At 39.9% G+C, this 24,799-nt stretch overlaps 1 protein-coding gene across 2 annotated transcripts in view; it reads left to right on the forward strand.

The window, feature by feature from the left end:
- Positions 1–24,799, forward strand: part of RNF145 (ring finger protein 145) — a 93,197-nt gene that overhangs the window by 14,101 nt on the left and 54,297 nt on the right. For both annotated transcript variants that reach the window (XM_029942935.1, XM_029942933.1), the window contains exon 4: positions 9,520–9,591. The gene's annotated coding sequence lies outside the window, so the exon portion shown is untranslated. The remainder of the gene's footprint in view (positions 1–9,519; positions 9,592–24,799) is intronic.

The following is a 24,799-nucleotide window of genomic DNA, read 5'->3' on the forward strand; positions in this document are numbered from 1 at the left end:
TGTTTATTTGACTCTACTGGGTGATGCCAAATACTTTCCAAAGTTGTGCCAAGTCATATCTCCATAAGCAGTATGAGTTTACCCTGCTCTACATTCTTTTTATTGATTGATTGATTGATTGATTGATTTAGAGAGCACTCGCACGCATGCAAATGGGGGTAGGGTACAGAGAGAGAGGAAAGGGAGAGAATCCCAAGCAGGCTCCACACTATCGGCGCAGAGCCTGATGTATGGCTTGAACTCAGGAACTGTGAGATCAGGACCTGAGCTGAAATCAAGAGTTGGACGCTCAACGAACAGAGCCCCCAGGCACCCCTACCCTTCTTTACATTCTTGTCAAACCTTAGTACTATGTCATTTTTACATTTGTGCTAGTCTAGTGAGTTGAAATGGTTTCTCATTATGCACTTCCCTGACTACTGATGAGATTAAGCTTTTTTTAGTGGTTAGTAGGAGTTATAGATTCTGGATACTAATATTTTGTGCATTATATGTGTTATGACTATCTTCTTCCAGGATGCTTTTCGTTTTCATTCTCTTTATCATCTCTTTTGAACAGAAGTTCTTTTTTTCCCCATAATATTTTATTATCAAATTGTTTTCCATACAACATGAACAGAAGTTCTTAATTCTGAGTATGTGTAATGTTTTACCTTTTCCTTGATGGATTGCTCTTTTTGTATCTTGTATAAGAAATTTTTCCCTAGCACAGGGAAAAAATTACATTTTCACTATGGCATTAGCTAGGAATCCATTTTCACATGGGCTTGTTTTTCTCATGTGTAAAACAAGTCTGAAGGTAGCAATCTAGCAATTCTACTCCAAGCTGTTAGAAAGAGACTATTGGACAGATGCACTAGGAGACATATGAACAAGTTCATTATAACATTCATAAGATCAACAACAACAACAAATCTGGAAATAACAGAAGGAATTTGATATGGAGTTATAGAGCCTTGGCAGAGCTGAAAATAGGGTCAGGCATCTCAGAAATCAACCACGGCAAGGAGCTGCTGCCAGCCCTAGGGGAGAAGATAAAAGGAAGAGATATAGTGTCATTAGAGCCCGGGAACCAGGATATGTGGCAGGACCTGGAAGTTAGAGCAGTAGCGTCCAGCACCACTACATAGACTGTGCAGCCAGAGCTGGAGCCATGACAGAGTGTGACCAGCAAGAGCTGGACAACGGAGTAGACACAGTCCCTGCCTGAGATGCTGCCCTCTAGTCTACCACCTGTGCCTCTTTTGGCCAAACCTAACAAGAAGCCAGTGGGCAAAGCAGCCTGAGAAATGTGGGCTACCAGGTCAGCATCCTGTGATACAGGGGTAAGCAGGAAAGGGCAGGGAATCGATCTGAGCACTAACAGGTCAATGACAGGCATAAGTCACGTCTGACCCTAATGTATCCCCCTTCTCTCATTCCCACCACTCCTTGCTCCCTTACACTGTTGTCTCAGCCATGTCAGGTTATTGGATATTTCTGGACTGTGCTATGCACATTACCATTCACTAGCCCTTTGTTCAAACCATCCCCTTAGCTTGGAATTCTTTCTTGTCTGCCTTGAATCTCTTACTCATCCTTCAAATATTAATTTATGTCCTCACCCTTGAAACTTTTCTTCTCAGTCACATTTGTAAGTTTCTCACCCTCCAAATACCCTTTAAGGATTTGGGTCCCTAAGATTCTGTCCTTAGTCCTCTCTCTTTTTTTTTTTCTTTTAATTTTTTTTCTGTTTTATTTATTTTTCATACAGAGAGAGACAGAGAATGAGAGGGGGAGGGTCAGAGAGAGAGGGAGACACAGAATTCGAAGCAGGCTCCAGGCTCTGAGCTAGCTATCAGCACAGAGCTCGACGCAGGCTCGAACCCACGAACATGAGATCATGACCTGAGCCAAAGTCGGAGGCTTCACCTACTGAGCCACCTAGGCGCCCCCTTGGTCCTCTCTTATCTCATGTTACTGGGTGACCTTAGTGGGTGATTTCATCCATCCCCATGACTCTCAACTTCCACTTAAGTAGTGATGATTCACAAATTGTGTCTTTCCTAAACACCAGACCCACACATATAGATACTGATTAGACATTTTCACTTCCTTTTTTATAATGCCTCAAATTCCATATGTCTCAAACTTAACTACCAAACTCCCTCTCCAGTATATTTGTACTATAGTTTACTCAGTTGCCCATGGCCAATAATTAGAAATTGCTGCTGTGGAGGTGGGGCCGGTTGTACGCGGGCGGAGCGCGGAGAGCCCCAGAAAAAAAAAAAAAAAGAAATTGCTTAGTGCCACTCCTTTCCTGTGATTTTTTCCCCAATTATAATCAATCATACCAAATCCTGTCAATGCTACCTCATTTACATCTCTCAAAGATGCACTCTAAAACTTGGGCAACATATATTAAAAGTCTTAAAGATAATGTTATGGGTTGAATTGTATCTCCCCAAAAATCATATATTGGAGTCCTAACATTTAATGCTTAAGAATAGCATTGAAAATTTTTTTAATGTTTATTTTTGAGAAAGTAAGAGAGAGACAGAGCCCTAGTGGGGGAAGGGCAGAGAGAGAGAGGGAGACACAGAATCCAAAGCAGGCTCCAAGCTCTGAGCTGTCCCCACAGAGCCCAACACAAGGCTCAAACTCCCAAACCACGAGATCATCACCTGAGCCGAAGTCAGATATTTCACCAACTGAGCAACCTAGGTGCCCCCAAAATATCGTTTTATTTAGAAATCAGGTTACTGTAAATGAGGTCACACTGGAGTAGGGTGACCCCCTAATACAATATGGCTGGTGTCCCTATAAAAAGGGATATTGCCATGTGAAGGGAGAATGCCATGTGAAGATAAAGACAGAGATTGGGGTAATGCAGCAGAAGACAAGGTTGGCCAGTGATGGCCAGCAAACCACCAGGAGCCAGGAGAGAGGCATGGAACAGATTCTCATGCACTGCCCACAGAAGAAATCAGCCTTCTAACAGCTTGATCTTCAATTTCTGGGCTCCATAACTGTGAAACAATAAAATTAATATTGTTTGAGTGTCCTGGCTTGTGACACTTTGTTCCAGGAGCCTAGAAAGCTAATATAAATATGTGTACTCTTTGACCAGAATTATCACACCTACTAATTGATCTTATGAAAACAATTGCATAAGTGAACGAAGGACAATAGTGTTCATAATTCTATGACCAGAAATAACCTAAATGTCTTAACAGTGGGACACAAAGTGCATTATTTATGGTATATTCAAACAGTGGAATGTCATATGGCTTTTAACAGTGAGGGTGTACATAACCATCTCTTGAGAGAAAAGGACTTCCACAATATAGTTGTTACTTAAAAGGGGCCATATGAGTTAATTATGAGGTGGTTTTTGTTTTGAAGCTTAAACTTATGTGCATTATAAGTGCATGGGAAAAAGTCTGAATGTATATCAATATATTTACAATAGTAGAATTTTGGATAATTCACATTTTCATCATTTTGCTTATTCATCTTCTCTTAAGAGCAGTAGTTTAAAAATTAACTAGTGTTTCTAGTTTTCTTCCGCCACTAGCCTCTTCTCTTTGTCTGGATAGATTCACAATCCCTCCCTATCTTGGGAAGGAGGAAGAAATAAAGAGAAGGAGGGGGAGAAGAAGAAGGAAATGGAAGTTAAACTGATTAAAGAACTAGAGCAGAAAAATTAGGAATTTAGAAGGCAAAATTATCAGTGTGACCTGTAGGAGGAAAAGTTTTGGGGAGGTACAGTTGTGAATGAGAGAATCAACGTAATACAGGTTGCAGAGAAATGTGGAAGAGAGAAAAAGAACATAGGAAAAGTGTTCCTGGGAGTTAGAAATAAGACCCTCAGGGGGCGCCTGGGTGGTTTAGCTGGTACAGCATGTGACTCTTGATCTTGGGTTCATCGTGAGTTCAAGCCCCACATTGGCCCTAGAGCTTAATTTAAAAATCTCTAAAAGAATAACAACAATAAAATACTTACTAAAAAATAAATGAGATCCTCTATAAAAGATTGTTGAGTAATGCAAGTTAAAGCTCAGAATTTCATTTCATTTTTAAATTATTAACTGTTTAGACTGTATTAAAAAAACACATTTATTTATTTTAAGAGGGGGAGGAGGGAAAATCCCAAGCAGGTTCCATGCTGTCAGTGCAGAGCCCTATGTGTGATTGATCTAATGAACTGTGAGATCATGACCTGAACCCAAATCAAAAGTTGCACACTTAACTGACTGAGCCACCCAAGGACCACTACACTGTACCTTTTTTTAGAGCAGTGTCCATATATAGACCCAATTGAATCTAGGATTTATAGGTTATTGTTTTCTGTAATAAATATACAGACCGCAATTCACAAACTGAAGTATACAAGAAATATGTCTTTACTTTTCTCTCTTTGAACTTAATTTTTTATTTTTGGAGGGTAATTATTCTACCCTCCAAAATTATTCTATTCTTATGTTTGGGGAGAACATAGGCAAGTTTTCTGAGGTAACATTTAAGTGGAGGTAGGGGGTAAACACTAGCTCCATTAATGTGAGTCACATGGGAGACCCATCTGGGCCTCAGCTCTTAGAATGATAGCATCTTTTGAGATGTGCATTATCTCATCAGGTCTTTGGTCATCTGTCCACCCATGTTCCTATCTTTTCTGGCTTGGTGAGTCTCTTTGCTAGGGTCATGATTTTTTTGAGGCAAGGAGGAAACTCACTGGGTCTGTTTTACTCCCTGGTCCACTCTGGGTTGTGGGTAAACTCTGGGGTCTTGTAATCTTCAGAGCTTAATATGGGATTGGGGATGGGCCTGTAAAGGCACTTAAGCTACCAGATGAGAGTCTGTCACTCTGAATTCTTGCTAGGCTTTCAGCCATTGTATCTTCAACTCCCTGGCTACCTCCTAACATGTACCATGATTTCTTCTGATTTCTTTCTCATAGACACCTACTGGTGTTTATCTTTTTTGCATTATCTCCCAATTCTCTCTCTCCCCCTTGGCCCTGGGAAGTCTTGCCACAATTCTGTGCTATCTAGATTCTTCTTAGACTTCTGAGCATCCATTCACTGTCTATTTCTTAGACTTTTGTTCTGTCTTCTGTCCATGAAATATTCAGCTTCCCAGCATTCCATCTTTGGCCCATTTGTCTCTTTTTTCCCAGGTCCCCTTCCACTCCCAGAAAGTTAACTACCACTTCTGTGCTGACTCCTGAATGTACAGTTACAGTCCAAAATCAATGCCCAGTTGCCATATATCTCTTCAAGATCTCCCGTAAGTCAATAAAAACTCAACTTATCTCAAATTCTAAGGGGATGCAAAGAAAGGATCTCTCATTTAGATATAACTGCAGCTGGCATCTCTATCTACACAGCTCAGGAACTTGATCATGTCACTTTGTTCTCCACATCTTGAGGAAAAACATACAGTGGTCTACTCAGGAGCATGGCTACTTGACAGAAGGGAGCATTTTATCATTGTTCAGAATTGTTGGCAATGTAATCATTCTTATTTTTGTTTTCAAATACTCCACAGACAATGCACCCCATTTTTGTCTCCACTCAGCGTGGACCATTCCAGGTGCTTTCTCTTTGGTATGCCACTGAGAACTATAGGTCTCCAGCCTCTTCTCCTTATTTCCTTCTGCCTTTCAAGTAAGGATCTCAAGATCACATTGCTCTTTCTCACTTTTTATCATGCTCTCCCATCTGCCTGAAATTCCCCCATTCCATACACATACACTATCCAGCTTCCCCCTACTTATTAAGATTCAGCTTAGTGTCACCTCCCCCAGGAAGCTGCCTCTGCTCACTCAACTCTGAGTCATGTGTCCCTTCTTAGGCTTCTCTATCTTCTAAATACTGAACTCCTGCATTGTCCACATTGTACTCTAATCTGCTCATGACTCCAACTTCCTCAGTCATTATGCGCAAACCCAAGGTAGTCTTACTCATTTTTATATCTACAAGATCTAGGGAAATACCTGTCACAGAGGTTTACTGAAAGAATGAAAAAATGAAATCACTATTTTATATTTCACTTAAATTGATCAAGGGTTAACACATTTAGTATTTCTGAACTATTAAATGTACATGCTGATAGTAAAGGGTGTTTAGTATTATTCTTAGAGCATAAGTTATAAATTCTACAGAACATTTATTTTCATGGAAAAAATGTTTGTTTAGTAATCTCTTAGAATCTTCTTTCACTTCCTTTCCTGATGCCCTTTACAAGCATGAACTTATATGAACTTTCCACATATTTACTTAAGGCCTGATCAGTCTCGACACAGGCTGCCTTGATTCTGCACCATTCACAGATTGGAAGACGTTTTTGAGTTTTAAAGAATGTTCTTCTCCAGATCTCTACCGATCTTTTGTTTTAGCAAGACAGTTATGATCAGTGACTGAGAGTTTGGGATTCAATTATTATTCCATTCATTTAACTACACCAATAAATGGTGATAGAATTCAGAATTCTGAGCTACATACAATAAGGTGGAATTTTAAAGAGGCACTTGAAATCCTTGACAGCTGAAGTAGGGACATTTTAAAATACACATGATGGGAAAGTCAGTTGTGAAATGTTCTCTTTGCAGTCTTTTCCAAAGAGATGAGTTTGGAAATGACTTCTTTTTACAAGAGAGAAAATGTGATCTGCTCCTCTTTTCCCATCACTGCCATTAATAAACCATCAAGGTTTACAGATTGTTTTTCCCTCCCAGCGTCTCTTATAACCATCCCATTTATTTTAACTGCAGCAGCCTTATGAATGTTCCATCACTTTTTGCCATATCTTATGTAGTGATTCTTTAGTGTTGAAATATTTTTAAAAAGCTGGAAGTGCGAGTAAATGGGGACAGAAGCTTTGTTGGGGACAGAAGCTCTGTTTGTAGCACTTGCCAATTTCCTTGGTGTAAATACTCCCACCAAGGCAGATTTCAAGCTATCAACTTGATGTCACTGAATAAAAATGAGAGGTGCACACACTCAGTTTTCATGAGCCAGTGCAGAGCCGCTACAAGTCTGCTCCCGCACAGCACTGGTGGCTGATTAATGTTTCTCAAGCACCATTGAAGTCAGGCTACACTCAAATTCAGGAATCTCTCTGGACCTCTAATGCTGACGGGGGAAACTGCAAATAAGGTCTGTTTACTTTTCTCTATCACAAGTGCTATGCTGGGCCACTTGATTGAAGACTGCAGTAGCCATTTCAGTGATCTCCCTGCTTCTGCTCTGGCCGTAGAATTCTCCACACAGCACATAGAGTGATGTTTTAAAAATCCTAATTTGATTATGTTACCCGCAGGGAGGCAATGTGCCACACCAGGGACTATGCCAGCCATGTTTCATGGAGTTATATAGTGCCCAGGCTGTATATTCAGCTATACCCAGCACCTTTGGCCTCTGCTTAAAATCCTTGGTGGTTTTTCACGACACTTGGGATCTGTGTAATATTTATATTTGTGTAACAGATGGTGTAACATGGCCTCCAAGGGTCTATCTGATCTGACCTGAGCCTCCTCTTAGTCCGGCTCCATCTGTTCTGTTCCAACACATCAAGCCCTCCCCAGGGCCCCACCTGGAACTCTCCTCCTCTTGTTCTTCCCTTGGTAATCTCATGTTTGGAAGTCTCTGCTCACGAGACACTTTCTCAGAGAGGCCTTCCTTGAACCCCAAACCTAAATTCAGTCCTCTGAATTCATCTCTTTTTTGTTCTAGACAAAGACTAAAATATTATTTTTATATTTTTTTATTTTTATGGTAGAAGGAATGCTTTGTAGTTTACTGTCATCAATTCTCACATTTGGGTTAAAATCAATACAGGGGCACCTGACTGGCTCAGCCAGTGGAACCTACGATCTTGATCTCCAGATTGTAAATTCAGCCCCATGCTGAGTGTACAGATCACTTAAAAATAAAATATTTAAAAAATAAAATAAATCCTAGGTTGTATTCATGTATGATTTTTTTCTGTTAATCTCTTTCATAACACCATATTCTTTCCTTTCAAGGCATTATAGCAGGTACTGTGGGTATGAGTTTTTTTTGGTGTCATTGATGGCAGTTTTATGCCCACAAAAGATTATATATGATTAGTTTGGTTTTAAAAATTAATGCTCCCCTTACGGTTATAAAAATCTATTCATCTTTAAGCTTCTAAATTTAAAATAAAAATGACATCATTCTATTTACAAGTAGGCAAGTCTTTTAACATTCCCCTTTTAAAAAATGTTTTCTTTATAATTTGAATATAATGGACACACAACGTTACATTAGTTTCAGGTGTACAACTTAGTGATCTGACAAGGTTATACATTATTAGCATTCATTTTTAAGGGATCCTTGAATAATGTGTGAGCCCATTTACAAACTTAGTTTCAGTTTCTCAAACATCTAAATTACATTTATAAATTTAATATAATTGTCTTTAAGACATTCAACTGCTTAACAAAAATACCTTAAGTAACTGTAATATATTAAACACATTGATATGGTGACTATTAGGTTCTCTTAAGCATTCCAAATTTGTTTTTAAATTTAATAAAATTTTCTTATTAGTAGAACTTAAAATCACAAATCTAATCAATTCTTCAATTATATAGTATAAATTGAAATCACAAGACAATTCTGTTTGAATAATACCCCAATAATTCCTCTACTTAACCACAAATACATAAACACAATAGGTTTGAATTAATCAGCTGTCATCATTTACTCTATTATATTTAGTTTATTTTTTTACGTAGGCTCCATGCCCATCATGGAGCCCAATAGAGAGTTTAAGAATTCACAACCCTGAGATCAAGCCCTGGGCTGAGATCAAGAGTTAGATACTTAATCAACTGAACTACCGAGGTGCCCCTACTCGATTATGTCTAGTCTCAATTCTAAATCTTCCTGGAATTAAAATGGACAGATGAAGCAGAGATAATTATACTATACCAAATAATTGAGGGTTATATTTTCTAAAGTGTTTATTTTTGAGAAAGAAAGAGAAAGAGCAGGGGAGGGGCAGAGAGAGACCTAGACACAGAATCTGAAGCAGTCTCCAGGCTCTAAGTTATCAGCACAGAGCCCAACATGGGACTCAAACCCCTGAACTGCAAGATCATGACCTAGCTGAAGTCAGATGTTCAAGTGACTGAGCCACCCATGCACCCCACTTAAATTTTCTCCTATATCAAATTATTTCTAAATTATCTTCTAATTCTTCCTAGCTAGCCAGTCTCAGCTGTTATTGATATTTAAATCACATCCAAATGGATTTCACATATCTCCTGTAGCTTTGTATACCTCTATTTAGTAACAGGGATGGATCAAACTCAGGTATGCAAAAACTCTTTATATATATATATATATATATATATATATATATATATATATGTGTGTATATGTATGTGTGTATGTATATATATACACACATATGTATATCACCTGGCTTAATAATTTGATTCAACCGGGAATTGAAAATAATATTAGAGTCATTACTCACCCCTCCTTTTTTTCCTGCGGTTTTATCTAGGTTCCAGGGAGCTTATTGCATACCATGACATTAGGGGAGAGGAATCTGGTCCCTGACCGCGATCCATTCAAGGTAATCTCTGCTGTGAAGTCCCTCAGTTTCACAATAACAGCCTACACTGGCCTCTTCTAGCTCCTGTCCATAGGTAGGGCCCTCCAGGCACTGCTCTGCCTTGCTCCTTCCATATACTCCTTAGGCCTGGGACAATCCATTCTGTTGCTCCTGCACTATTCTGAGCTATGGAAAAAATTTGGGGGCCTTCTGACACCATATGTATGATATGATAAATTAAAAAAAAGATATATATGGTCTTTGTTTTTGGTTGCTGGCACAGCACTCCTAAAACTCTAGAAAATTTCCTAACAGATGTTCGTGTCTTTTTGTTATTCATAATAACCCACTGGAGGATGGCCTAGGTAATGAGATAGGATAGAGGCTCCCTTTTTCAGAGAGCCAACAGCACCTAAGGTCTAATCACTTCCCTTCTGACCCTCCTCTCCTCTAACCTATGGAAACACTACTAGTCTGCAGGCCAGGAAGCCTTTCTGACTCATCATGTATTTTCCTAAACCACTATTAATGCCAGAGTTATGTTCTGTACTTCTGAAGGCTGAGATTTTGTAACTCAAGAGCTAGGACAAGACTCCTGTTACTTACATATTGGATTTCACTGTTTCATACCTTTTCTGAGTCATTACATACAAAATATTGAGATGAGTGAATGGGTAAGGGCCAACAGGAAACAGATTGTTCTAGGGACAAAAACCACATTGATTAATATTACCAAAATACTAACCCAGCACGCACACTTAGGCAGTTTGCTTGGCAATTCCAAATGTTTATGAGATATTAATATTTGATGTCAGTCTTCCACCAAATTAAAACACCATGAGGGCAGAGATCATGTCTCTCTGGTTTATTATTATATTAAATCGTACCTAGAATAGTACCCAGTAGAAATAATAAATATTTGTTGAAGGCATAAATAAGTTTAAAGCCCTTAAGATGACATTCAGTATGTTTACCCAAATGATGATAATTCCTTGCTCTGAGAAGCTAATTTTACTTCTATATTGACCAACTTTCCATGTCACCTGAAGTAATACAGTTATAGCCTCTGTTTGTCACTTATTCAAGACTAAATCACTTTTTTGAATATTTGTTTTCTTGCTAAAAATATTTTTTCTTCCTTAATAGTTAATCATCTTTTCTCCTCTCAAACTGACTTTTGAAAACTGGCCTTAAAACTGACCTCCAATCAACCTTCCACGATTGGCCTTACTTGTCTGTATATTTACCCAGTTTCATTCATTCCTCCTTTTAAAATATGTTTTTAACAGTCACTATGTATTGAACATCATTTGGGGCATTGGAGACATAAATATCAATAAGATGGAGAAAGTCTCTGTTTATATAACCAACTACATAATTAAGGTATTTCCGAATAGTGATGAATCCTATTAAAACACAAACATAGGATGGTGTGTAAAGAACGTGATTGAGCACACTAGGTAAGGATTTAGGAAAGGCCTTTTTGTGGAAGCAGTGTTTGATCTGATGGGAGGAAGATGTGAGAGTGGAGCATTTTCAACAGCATTGCTGGCATGAAGGTGAACAGGTACTGAGGACCTGGTGCAGGCACAAAGTATTCCTGGAAAAGCCGGGGTGAGATCGTGACTGGAACTGCCTGAGCAAGGAAGAGAGTGGTAGGAGTAAGGGCAGAGAGGCGGGCAGTGCCAGATCAAGCTGGGACCTGTAGGCTACGAAACAGGAGTAGGGATTTTATTCTAAACATAAGGGGGCATTTTGGAAGCTTTGAAACTTGAGCATGTCATGGTCTGATTTATGTTTCAAAAGACTCATTTGGCTGTTGGGTTGGTTATACAGAGACTGCAAAAGTGAAAGCAGAAAGACCAGGAAGAAAGTAATTGCAGTAACTTGAAAGTTGATGATAGTTCAGCATGAACTAGGGTGGCAGTGAAAATGAAGCAGAGAAGGATCTATTCTAAAAGTAAAGCTAATAGGTTTCCTTGGATTTGTTGGGGGTTGGAATGGAGGCTGGGGTGGATGTGGAAAGAACAAAATCAAATTTGATTCCTAGGTTTTGTTTTAATGTGAGCAACTGAGTGTTGATGGTGTCAAATACTAAGATGTAGAAGCAAGAAAAAAAAGATTAAGGTGGGAATGGCGATGGGAGGTGGGAGTCAAGCATTCTATTTAATTCTTGCCCGGGATGCGTATTAGACAAGTAAGTGCAGATGTCAAGTTTGACATTGAAAGTATGAGCCTGGAGCCCAGTGGAAAGTCAGAGCATGCAGTGGTCAAGAGAGGAGGCTCTGGACCCAGCGTCCACAGTTTCAAATCCTGGCTCCTTCTCTCTATGTGGGCTTGAACAATTTACTTAACCTCCTTGTGCTTCACTTTCTTCATTCATACATTGGGGATAAAAATAGTACTCCTCTCATAAATTTGTTGTGAGGATTATATTAACTAATACACATAAGGAACTTATAATAGAATCTGGCACATAGTAAGTATCCAATAAATTTTAACTAGTATTATCAATATGGGCACAGGTGAGGGCTAGAACATAAATTTGGGAGTCATCATGGAATTTTTAAACCATGGGATTAGATGATATCCCTTTCAGAGAGAGTATATTTAATTTTTTTAATGGTTATTTTTTTGAGAGAGAGACAGAGCACAAGCAGGATGGGGCAGAGAGAGAGAGAGAGGGAGACACAGAATCTAAAGCAGGCTCCAGGCTCTGAGCTGTCAACACAGAGCCTGATGTAGAACTCGGACCCACAGACCTTGAGATCATGACCTGAGTGGAAGTCAGACAGTGAACCAGCTGAGCCACCCAGACACCCCAAGAGAGTGTATTTCAAGAAGGCAAGGGGGATGAGTACCCAGGTTTAGGTACTCCCCTGCTTGTTCTCTTTCTCTGTCTCTCAGAAAAATAAATACACATTTAAAAAAAAAAAGGAAGAAAGGCAAGGGGCCCTGGGCCAAGCCATTGGTCACTGCAACATTTAGAGCTGAGTTAGGGGAAGCAAAGTAGCCCCAGAAGGAGAGTGAGGAAGAGAGGCCAGGAAGAAGGAGGAGACCAGCAGTGTACAGTCACAGAAATTATACTGAGTTGAATAGTGTTCTCCCAGAATTCATGTCCATCTGGAATCTCAGAATGTGACCATATTTGGAGATACGGTTTCTGCACATGCAGTTGGTTAAGTTCAGATAAGGTCATACTGGATAATGATGAGCCCTGAATCAAATAACTGATAATCTTATAAGAAGGCCATGTGATAATGGAGGCAGAGATTGGAGTGATGCATCATTTATAAGACAAGGAATGCCAAGGATATCTGGGAGCTGCCAGAAGCTGGAAGAGGCAAGGAGTGGTTCTTCCCTAGAGCCTTCAGAGGGAATATGGCCCTGCTGATACCTTGATTTTGGACTCCTAGCCTTCAGAACTGTGAAAGAAAAAGTTTCTGTCATTTTTAGCTTCCCAATGTGGCACTTTGTTACTGCAGCCCTAGGAACCCTATGGAGAGATCAAGAAATTGAAATGTTTTTAGAAAGAAGGAAATGACAGCCTCTTTGGAATGCTACTGGTAGTAGTAGTAGAATAAGATGAGGACTGGCAAGGGCTTGTTGTACCTGACAGTGAGGAAATCTTTGATGACCTTACTGGGAATGGTTTCAGCAGGGTATTTGGGATGGACTTCTTTTTTTTTTTTTTTTTTTTTTTTTACTTTTATAATATTTATTTCTTTTTTGAGAGAAAGAGACAGAGCATGAGAGGGTTAGGGGCAGAAAGACAAGCAAAGATTCTGAAGGCTGCTCCATGCTCTGAGCTGTCAGCACAGACCCCTACAGAGCGCTGAAACCCACAAACCCTAGCATGATGACCTGAGCCCAAGTCAGAAGGTGTGAGTTCTGGATGGACTTCTAAGTGGAGTGGGTTGAGGGGCAAAGGAAGAGTGAGGAAATTGAGATAGCACTATAGACAACTTCTCAGAAAATCTTTGCAGTGAAATGGGGCGGTGATGGTTGCAAGGCATGAAATTAACGGAGTGATTTTTTTTAAAGATTGCCATCCTAAGCATGTGTGTATGCTAGTGGCAGTTATCCATGAGAGAAGAAAGAGAAGTTGATGGTACTGGGGGAAAGGGGAATTATTGCAGATTTCTAAGTCCTTGAACAGCAAGAGAGGCTGTGATCCTGATCACTAGTGGAGGACATGCCCCTTGACAGAAGCAGGGATCCTTCTCCCACCTGAGGCGGGGGGAAGGCCCAGAATATCAGCACAAAAGCTGGTAGATCATGGCAGAAAGTTGAGGAATTTGATTGATTGCGTCCATCTTCTCAGCTACTCACTCAGCTGAAAGTGAATGGAGGAGAAGGAGTGGGTGGTATTGGAGGTTTGAGAGGAAAGTAGAGTGAGCCAGCCTGGGGAGTGGAGCACAGTCTCACCGGGACCATGCAGTGGTTCTGTGGAGCAGCGCTGAAGGCTAAGCTCTGAGATTCATGGTTGCTTGTGTAGTTATCCAGCAATCTCAGCTGCTCAGGTGCAGGTGCCAAGCAGATGGTGGGGAGGAAAGTTAAGCACATTTATAAATGAGACATTTAAATGGTGGACTGTAGAATCTATGGTGGGTAGAGAAAGAATTAAGGACAAAAGAAGGGTATGTGAAGAGTTGGTAAGGTCAGTGAGTTGAAAGGGGATTGGAAGCTTGATGCTAAGAAGAACATGTGAGTATATTTAAAAAAGAATCAGAGGGGCGCCTGGGTGGCTCAGTCGGTTGAGCGTCTGGCTTTGGCTCGGGTCATGATCTCGAGGTTCGTGGGTTCGAGCCCCAGCCCCACGTCGGGCTCTGTGCTAACAGCTAGCTCAGAGCCTGGAGCCTGCTTTGGATTCTGTGTCTCCTTCTCTCTCTGACCCTCCCCTGCTCACTGTCTCTCAAAAATAAATAAAAAACATTAAAAAAAAAAAGAATCAGAATATTTGTAGGAGTAATCACAGAGAGAGATGCTCGAAATTGAGGTTTTGGAAGTTGATGTCAAGGATAGTTTGAGAAGTAACTGTGATAACAGATGGGAGGGAGGAAAAGGTCATTTAAGTGACAGTGTTAAGTGAGGAGATTAGGAAGGGGATTAGGGGAAACAACTGCTTGACCAGCCGAGGGTTCTGTTTGGGGGGAAAGAAAATGGTTTAGAACTAGGTAAAGGTGGTGTGTGCGCAATGTTGTGACTATACTAAATGCCGCTCAATCGTTCACTTTAAAATGGCTAATTTGGGGGCGCCTGGGTGGCTTAGTTGGTTAAGCATCTTGGTTTCAGCATAGGTCATGATCTCATGTTTTGTGGGTTCGAGCCCTGTGTCAGGCTCTGTGCTCATGGTTCAGGGCCTGCTTGGAATTCTCTCTCTCCCTTCCTCTGCCCCTCCCCTACTTATGCTGTCTCTGTCTCTCTCAAAATAAATAAATAAACTTAAAAAAATAACATACGTGGCTAATTTGATGTTATGTGAATTTCATCACAATTTAAAAAAAGAAAAATAAATAAAGTCCCACATGGATTACTATGTTGTTGAAGTCACAAAAAATGGGGACACAAAAACTCTATAATAGGATAATTATCTCCATCCTAAAAATGAAGGAACAGAGGTATAGGGAGGTCAAATGATTTGCCCAGTGTCACACAGCTAATCAAGCGTAAAGCTAAGAAGGGCACAGTCAGTAAGCATCCAACTTCAGCTCAGGTCATGATCTCATGGTTCATGAGTTTGAGCTCCAAGTCGGGCTCTGTGCTGGCACCTTGGAGCCTGGAGCCTGCTTCAGAATCTGTCTCCTTCTGTCTCTGCCCCTCCCATTCATGCTCTTTCTCACTCTGTCTCTCAAAATTGAATAATGTTAAAAATTTTTTTAAAAAGAGCAAAGCTTAAATTTAACTGAAGTTTGAGTTTTAGACCCAGAGATGTGATTCTGTGAACAAACTCATTACCTCTTCTGGTATGCCTAGACTGACAGGAAGCAGAGCACAATGTGATAATTCATTTAAACCACCTAGTATAGAGCCTAGAATATAGTAAATGCCCAATAACTGTTACTCTCCTGTGCTAACTACTCAGTATTGCTTTATTTCCTGTTAAAGTCCGGACTCCTTAGCATGGCATGGAAAGTCTTTGCTCAGCCGCATAGAGCTCAGTTTACTTCATCTCCTTACATTCTCTCTGTAAATCTGAGATCAAATCATAATTGTATTGCTTTTTGTTTCTTGCATGTGCTTTACACTCTGGGGGTATCTGATTTTGTTACTCACTAGCCCTCAACGTTTTTATTCAGAAAACTGATTTTATTTTATTTATTTCCCTGCCCTCCAATGCAAACTTGGGCAGATCCCAAGATTTCTTAATGGATGGGCAGTCCTACTCACTTTAAGTTACAAATCACAGTCTTGACTTGGTAATTAGAATGTGTCCAGTCAGGAGATTAATTAAATGCTTCAATCTCCTTCAAACAGTGAAGGTTCTCTCCATATATGAAGTGGTGGTCTTCTGCTCTGTCCCCACTGCCTTCCTTCCAGTGTACCAGCAGCTGCAGCAGACCCCACCTGGGTGGAAACTGCCCAGAGACGGACAGGTCAGGGATGAGGAAGTTCATGCTTGTTGGGGGCCTTCAACTTCTCTGAGTTTGGTAGATGGCTAAACTTGAATCTTTCTCTCTTGTGCCTAGTGCACAACTGTTTGTTTGTTTTAAATAGAAGTTGATTGAAAAGGATACATGGATAATATAAGAGAACTTGATTTGCTAATAGCTCCAGGATGCCAGTTCACACGGTGGCTTAGAAGGGGGACCTGGTTGCAAGAGGACTTAGGCTGCTTCCACACTGGTTGCTAGTTACATTGTAGAATCTAAACAATCAGCACCAGACTGCTACTGGTCTCTTAACTAGGAGAAGCTAGTTGGCTTTTTATAACTGATCAACTAAGGCAAGCTGGTGGGTCTCCATGGGTTGTTTGAAGATTCATGTTTAAAAATTTTTTTTATTTAAAACAATTTTTTAATCTTTATTTTTGAGAGAGAGAGAGAGAGAGAGAGAGAGAGCACGCACGAGAGCGCAAGTGTGGGAGGAACAGAGACAGAGGGAGACACAGAATCTGAAGTAGGCTCTAGGCTCTGAGTTGTCAGCCCAGAGCCTGACCCGGGGCTCAAACTTGCAAACTGCAAATTCATGACCTGAGCTGAAGTCAGACGCTTAACCGACTGAGCCATCCAGGCGCCCCAAGCTTCATTATTTTTAATGTTTATTATCTTGAGAGAGAGAGAGAGAGAGAGAGAGAGAGAGAGAGAGAGACCCAAGCAGGCTGTGCATTTTTAGCACACAGCCCTATGTGGGGCTCAATCCCGTGAACTGCAACATCATGACCTGGGCTGAAATCATTTCAGAAGCTTCATTGACTGAGCCACCTGGTAACCCTAGAAGATTCTTAATTCGAGTATCAATGACCTATGTGGATGCATCCCTATTCTAGGTGAATTGGGAATTAGGTTTTTATTTCCGACTTCTTACTGTCAGTTTCCTTTGTTCTTTTATTTAGTCCTATTATACAGGACCCCAGACAGCTGGGGCCAGCTCTGTTTCTCATATGGAACATCTGCACTATGGGAAACACCCACACACCTCTTGCTTCCTTTGATAAACTCTAGTAATGCTCATCTATCCCCAAAACAGCTACAGGTTGCTTTCACTCTTTCAGTCCTTTGCAGGGAACATATTTCAACTTCTGTGATTGGTCTCACGGGAGATCTCTTCACCATCAGACCAGAGCAGAAGGAGGTAGTATTCCCCATGATGGTTCCTTTGCTTAGCAGTACTGACAGCAACAGCTCTCTCCAGAGAAACTTCTCAAATCCTCTCTCTGCTCATGCTTCTACACCATACACCATTCGATAACCTTAGCTGGTTAAATGGGTCCAGGAGCCTTGGAACTAGTTTTTTGTTTTGTTTTGTTTGTAAATTCCTTTAGTAAATTATGCCCAGGGAAGAATTTGCTTCACACCCATGCTGACGTCTGATTCTATTGTTTTGGCAGGCCCCTGAGGCAGGACATGTCCCTTGCTAACATCCTGAAATGTGTATGTAAAATGTGTGCTCCTCCCCTCTTTGCCTCAGTCTTTACTCACCAGGTGACTCCTTATCTATTTTTCAACAATTAGAATGCCTTTCCCTTCCTTCCACCCCATGACCCCCCAGAATGGGCTAATCCATCCCTTTTGTATTTCCACTGTAACCTTTGCCCACCTTATCATAACCAATTCATTTAAGCTTTATATTAAAACCATTTATGGATCTGTCCCAAACCCAAGAGATTGAAAGTTCCTGGGGACAGGGACTCTTGAGATTTACTGTTACATATTCAAAGACTAATAGAAAATGTAAATTACCATTAGTAGTAGCATCAAAAACATAAAATATCTAGGATTTAATGTAATAAAAGGTAATGTAAGACCTCCATGTCAAAAACTAAAAACCTTATAAAAAAAAAAAACCCTAAAAACCTCAACTAGACTTTAGGAAACTTGACAAGCCCAAATTCCAAATTTGATTCCAAAATTGATAAAGAGCCAAGATTCTCTTGAAGAAAACAAAACAAGAGAAAGAAATTCAGGGGCAAGGACTTGCTCTACCACCTATCAAGACTTATTATTTAGCTAGAGTAATTGAAACAGTTTGGTATCCACATCAAGGTAGACAAACAAACCAGTGGGATGGAATGGTAAATTTAGAAACAGACCTACTCAGATACACCTGACAGAGATTGTACTGTGGAGGGGGTCAGAGGCGGGGACAGGCTTAAAAGAAGCAGCAAACATAATTAAATTAAGAATTTATGTTCATTAAAAAATACCATTTAGAGAATGAAGAGGAGGCTATGGAACAAGAGAAAATTTTTTTTTGCAGTGTATATAATTGACAAGGGGTTTGCATTCAGAATATAAAGGATTATAAAACTGAAAGCAAAAGACAAACAACCCAGGAGAAAATTGGGTAAGAGACTTGAATAATTCACCAAAGAGGAAGTCCCAAAAGGCCAGTAAATATGTGAAAAGGTACTCAACCTCATCAGCAATTGGGGAAATGCAAGTTACAAACCCACTAGAGTGGTTAAAATTTAAAAGACTGACAACATCAGCTGTAAGCTAGAATGCAGAGCAATAGGAACTCTGAGGAATTGCTGTTGGGAGTGTAAATCGTGTAAACACCTCTAAGAAAGTTTGGCCCAGCCATTCTTCTCCAAAGAAGTATGTGCCCATGTGCACCTGGAGACAAGTGCAAAAATGTTGATAGTATAATTTGTAGCAGCCCCAAGTGGGAATTTGGGTGTTCATGAACCCAAATGTTCATACATAGCAAAATGAATAAATAATGTTCTATGAATGTGATAGCATTCTATACTGCAATGAAAATGGCTGAACTGCAGTTTCACACAAGAATATAATTGAATCTCAAACACAATGTTAAGGAGAAAAATCTGGAAACCGAAGAATATACACTGTAGGAATCCATGTATATTAAATTCAAGTACAGGCAAAACTAAATTATAGTATTTAGAGGTTCATACTTAGGTGGTTAAACAAAGAAAAGGAAGTAGCTATATTAAAGTCAGAAAAATAGTTACCTTTGTGGTGAAATAGTTGTGATGGGAAAGAGCATCTGGGGATTTTCTGGTATTAGCAAGCTTCTATTTCTGGAGAGTGGTTAAATAGCTTTGCTTTATGATAATTTGTTAAGTTGCACAATTGTGTTTCTACTTATTATTTTTTAAGTTATTTCCTTCTGTTTATAACAGCATATTACAGTAACAAATTAAAAGGATTGAATGCCTTAGGTCTCTTTTAACTACAAAAAACAGAAAACACATTGCAAAGTAGCTAAGCAAAAGTAATTTATTGGCTGATATAGCTAAAGAATAGGAGGTGGACATGCTGGCTTCACACATGAGGCTTAGAACAGGACTCATACACTGTGACCAGGTCCTGTTTCTTTTTGTGTCTCAGGTTCTTTTACCTGCTTTGAGACACTTTTGGATCTGAGATGACTGTCTGTAGTCCTTGAAATTATGGTAGTCCTTTTTTAGATCTAGCAGGAAAGAGAAACTTTGTTCTTTCAATAGTTCAGGCAAAAGTTCTGGTGTTGAGTCTTGCCCTGATTGACTTGGGTCATGGGTCCTTCCCTAGACTAATCACTAAAGGAGATAGGATAAACTGATTAATCCACAGTAGACTGCATGGCTAGAATGTTCACAATGATATTAAAAAGAGAAAAAGGAGCATAATAGATATTGGGGAGGCAACTAACAAATGTCTATGACAATATCCATTCTATTTAGCTAAATATCATCATGCTTGAAAAGCAACCCACAATTTTGCATTATACCCATCTTTGTCTTAATCAGAATCAATACAGAGAAAGTGGCTGGGGAAGATAGAGGTACACCAGCAGAGCTTAAATCTGAAAACAATAGCAACAATACATTTTTCCCTCCTGCTGATGTTAGAGATTCAAAACAGTCACAAGTACTCAGATGGATTAAAAGCAAAGCTGGTTTGTAAGGCATAAAATTAAGGCAATGAGTGAAACTTGATTGGATTTGGTTAGTAAAAACCAAATAAAATATCTTTACCTATAAAAGATATTTCAGGGAGAAATGTGAAAATTTGAACATCAGCCAGATAGGTAAAGATTAGGAAATTATCATTTATTTTCTTAGGTGTGGCAAGGTCATTTGATAATATGAAAGCTGTTAGTTTTAGAAGTGTCAGCCTGCAGTATTAGGGGGTGCAATGTGTTGATGTCTGCAATTTACTCTCAAATAGCTTAACAAACAACCCATACATACAAAGCAAATACTCAAAATGTTAACAATTGCTGTAGATGAGTATATGAGCGATGACCGCAATTTTTTTTAACAATTCTTCTGTATAGTTGAAACTCTTCAAGATAAAAGAAGATAAAAATGTTTTTGGGGGAAAATTTGAAAAATCCAAACAAAGCAGGACTCGTTTCTATATTATTTCCCTTCTATAGCCTCAGGCATTAGCTCTACAGGAGATAGAAAAAGATAAATTTATTTTGTTATAAAAACAGTGTTAACTTCTATTGCTTTTCCAATTACCCATAAAATATTTATTCAGCCTCAACCATGTGTATGCATTTCTTATTGTTAAAAGGTAGTTATAGGGGTGCCTGGGTGGCTCAGTCGGTTGGGCGTCCGGCTTCGGCTCAGGTCAGATCTCGCGGTTCGTGGGTTTGAGCCCCGCGTCGGGCTCTGTGCTGACAGCTAGCTCAGAGCCTGGAGCCTGCTTGGGATTCTGTGTCTCCCTCTCTCTCTGACCCTCCCCTGCTCCAGCTGTCTCTCTCTGTCTCTCAAAAATAAATAAAAAGCATTAAAAAAAAATTTAAAAAAAAAAAGAAAAAAAAAGGTAGTTATAATTTTATCTTTGTCTGACTTTAGTACAGAAGAAATGTTGCCAGCTGGATACCAAAGACAGAGGGAACTACTAATAACATATACTGAGGGCTTACTTTGTACCAGGAATATTAGCATACACAGTTTTATTTATTTTTTATCATAATCCTGTGAAGTAGATACTGTCATTAATCCTTGTTTTACAGATGACAAATGGGTGTTTGTAAATTATGAACACTTGGTACAGGGTCCCATATCTAACAAGTACGGGGTATTCGAATCTAACAGTAAATCTGTTCTTATACACTGTTGGTGGGAATGTAAAATCAAGCAGCCACTTTAGAAAACAGTGGCAGTTGCTCAGAAAGTTAGATGCAGAGTGCGATGTGATGTGACCAGGTGATTCAATTCTACTCCTACTATAACCGAAGACAAATGAAAACCTGTGTCCACACAAAAGCTTGTATGCAAATATTTATAGCAGTACTATTCATAAGAGCTATGGGAAACCACCCATATGTCTATCAACTGGTGAATGGATAGACAAAATGTGATATAGGCAATGGAATGTTATTTGGCAATAAAAGGAAATGAAATAACTATACATGGATGGACTTTGAAAACAAGTTGCTAAGGGAAATAAGTCAGACACAAAAGATCACATCTTGTATGACATAACCTATATGAAATGTCTAGAATAGGTAAATCTGTAAGAGTTGCCTAAGGCAGGGGCAAAGAGAGCGACTGATAAAGGATAGAGCATTTTTTGGTTTTTGTTGTTTTTGGAAGGGAGGTGATGATGAAAATGTTCTAAAATTGATTATGATGGTTGCACAATTCTGTGAATCTACCAAAAACCATTGAATTGCACACTTTATAAGTGTATTATATCATATGTGAATTAGATCTCAATTATATCTCAAAAAAAGTTTATTTCCCCTTTGCTGAACCATGTTGCCTAAGAAAACTATAGTTTTCCTCTTAGAATTGGCTTTCAAAATCAAACCATAAGCATAGTCAGGTTGAATGAGATTTTATATATCATTTAGACTCTTCTATTCAAGAAAGTTAACTATTTTGGGATTAGATGGAGAAAACCTCAAAGTGCCCATAGGAATAAAGTTAAGTGAATAAATGCATACATGAAAATTCACCTTTCCCCCATATATCCAGAGTTGGCTATCTGAGTTTTTGGATATGGGCTGCATTACATGAAGTCTATTATATGAGATTTTTATCTCTGGATCTAGAAGGCATAGTGAACTGGCCATCAACTATCTGCAGATTTGCAACAGAGGGTAGTTTCTATGGGATTATTAGCAAAAGCTGGTTTTGTAAGGTATTCAGAGACTAGTCTTTTGGAATGGCTAGAGCTGTAACAAACATGCACTCTTCCAAATTTTATGCTGACTTCCTCCTCAGTGTTGCATATACATTTGGTGAACAGGAGGATAACCTTTGGAATCCTGAATGGTCTGCCATTCCAGAGTCATAAACATTCCAGTTCTTTCCTTCTAGCTATGAAGCTAATTCCTTTTATGGCCAGGTTTTGTGGCATTTGGGCATTTGCTTAAGCTTGGTTTCAGGTATTTACAGTAAGTTTTGCTCCTAACCTTTGCTTTTTTGGGTGCTTCTAGAAAATACTTTCTACATGACTGCTTTTATTTGAGCGAGCTTCTCTACTGTCCCACTCCCAGTCTTTTTCCGTTTTTTTTCTTTTTAGTTTGATTCAGTTACCTGCATCTGGCAATGTGGAGCTTTCCCATAACTGGATTAGCAGTAATATAATAGCAGTAACCCTTTCATTACCAGAGTAATTTTCTTTAGTTGTTTTGAACTTAGCATTTATAGGCAGCTGCTGTAAAATGCAAAGGTGAAAAAGACATGTGACTTTGTCCTGCTTTTACAAGTACAGAGTACTTATTATCAGTGAGGGTTATAGAACTTTGAAGTCATTTTTTTTCCTTTAAAAAAGGAAATGTGAGCACTGAGGTAAGTTTTTCCTCCATTAAAAAAAACACGCAAAACCGGTAACAATATTAAAGGAATATTTTCAATATTCTGCAATTTACCCTAAACAAATAAATAAATCCAATTAGAATTTAAGGTTATATAGATTTTGACTTTTTTGTAATCTGTTTCTGGCTTTATGTTTTCTTGCCTGAAGTCAATAGTAGTTGCTAAAATGCAGTGGTGAAAACCAAGGCATAAGGCTTTGCTATTTTGGGCAGTTTTCTAGTCTACTCATTAGTAATGTGGCCTCTATAATTTCTTACTTAACAGGTTGTATAAAGAGACTCATAAAACAGCCTCTCTAGGATGCAGCATGCTTGATTATTCTAAAGTAGTCTAAGGCACTAGGATGAAAGGTGTCTGTAGAATTATGAACATACTTCCCAGAAATTTTTAAAACCTCATTTCTATAGCGCTGTCAAACTAGTAGAAGGGAAGTTACTCTGAATTTGATTGAACTGATGCCTTCAGGAAAGCTTGCTTTTACAATTTTAGCAATATATAAAGGTTGTGAGGAATTGGAGGTTTATCATTTAAAGCACAGAGGCCAGAGACTTGAATTTCCAAGGAGGGCCCCCAACAGAGATATACACTTAAGTACATTAATTTCTCTTGTAACAGGCAGAAGTTGAGGTTTCATAATTTCAGGATGATCCAGGATAGTTGCAACATTTTACCAACTACTGGGTGTGAGTCTTTGTGTATACAGGCACTACCAACATCAAAGGCCAGACTGGTTTCCAGTAGCCACCCACTCTCTGGTCAGTAACCAATGACACAACAAGGAATAGTGTAGGCTTTTTGTTTCTGGGAGAAGGTGTATCAGATAGAGGGTGAGGGATTTACGGAGAGTCTCTGAGGCCCTAGAAAAACTGGTAATAAGGTGTCTTGCCAAAGCAAAGACAAGCAGCATCTTTGATTTGTCCTGTGCACCGAGACATGCTTCAGACTGTATTGTGAGTAAGTGGGGAACAGTTGCAGCCCCAAAAGGTATGTTGCTATTTAAATTAAGGTAGGAATGCTGTTAGGTGGGGCAGAACAAATGAGTTTCCTAGACCTTAGTAAGGGGGTGTGTTTACTTATCTCTACTTTGAACTTTCGACCAAAAGCAACACACAAATACTATTCAATTTCGCATTACAATAAAATTCTTTGAACAAATTCCTTAAACCAAGAGGCAGAAATTTAAAATTAAAGATAGTGAACATTTTCAGTTCACTTATTCATGCATCCAGTCACTTATTCAACAGAGGCTTATGGAGCGCCTATTCTGTGCTAGACACTGCTGAGCCATCACAGACTTGGTCCCTGACGCCATGGAGTTGACAGTCTAGTCCAGTCAGTGAGAGAGGTAAAAAAAAATTCTGGCATCATTGCTACTGCGGTTGCACCGGGTGAGGATCAGCCTTTCCAATTCTCCCACGTGGTAGCAGCAGGTGAGTGTGGGTGTGAGCGCCCGCGGCTCCTGGTGTTTGAGGAGTGTGAGCACACGTGTGTCAGAATGGCGCGTGTCACAGTATGCGTGTAGGGGTCGGGGTGGTACGCGTCTCCATAGCGGCTTGGGCGGGTCTGCGTGGGCCCCGGGAGGGCAGTCTCCCGCCAACATACCCGGGTCCGCGCGGGAACCACCCGGCCCATGCGATTGTGAGTGAACGCCGGAGCGCGCGCGGGTGCGCGCGCGGGAGGGAAGGGGAGGGCGCGGCGCGCGCAGGCGCAGAAAGCGAGAGCGGACAGCGGCCGCCGCAGAGCGCCGGGGGCGGGAGGAGCGAGCGCAGTAGGCCATGGCCG

The sequence above is a fragment of the Suricata suricatta genome, chromosome 6, assembly GCF_006229205.1.
Source record: "Suricata suricatta isolate VVHF042 chromosome 6, meerkat_22Aug2017_6uvM2_HiC, whole genome shotgun sequence".
Classification (NCBI taxonomy): Eukaryota; Metazoa; Chordata; class Mammalia; order Carnivora; family Herpestidae; genus Suricata; species Suricata suricatta.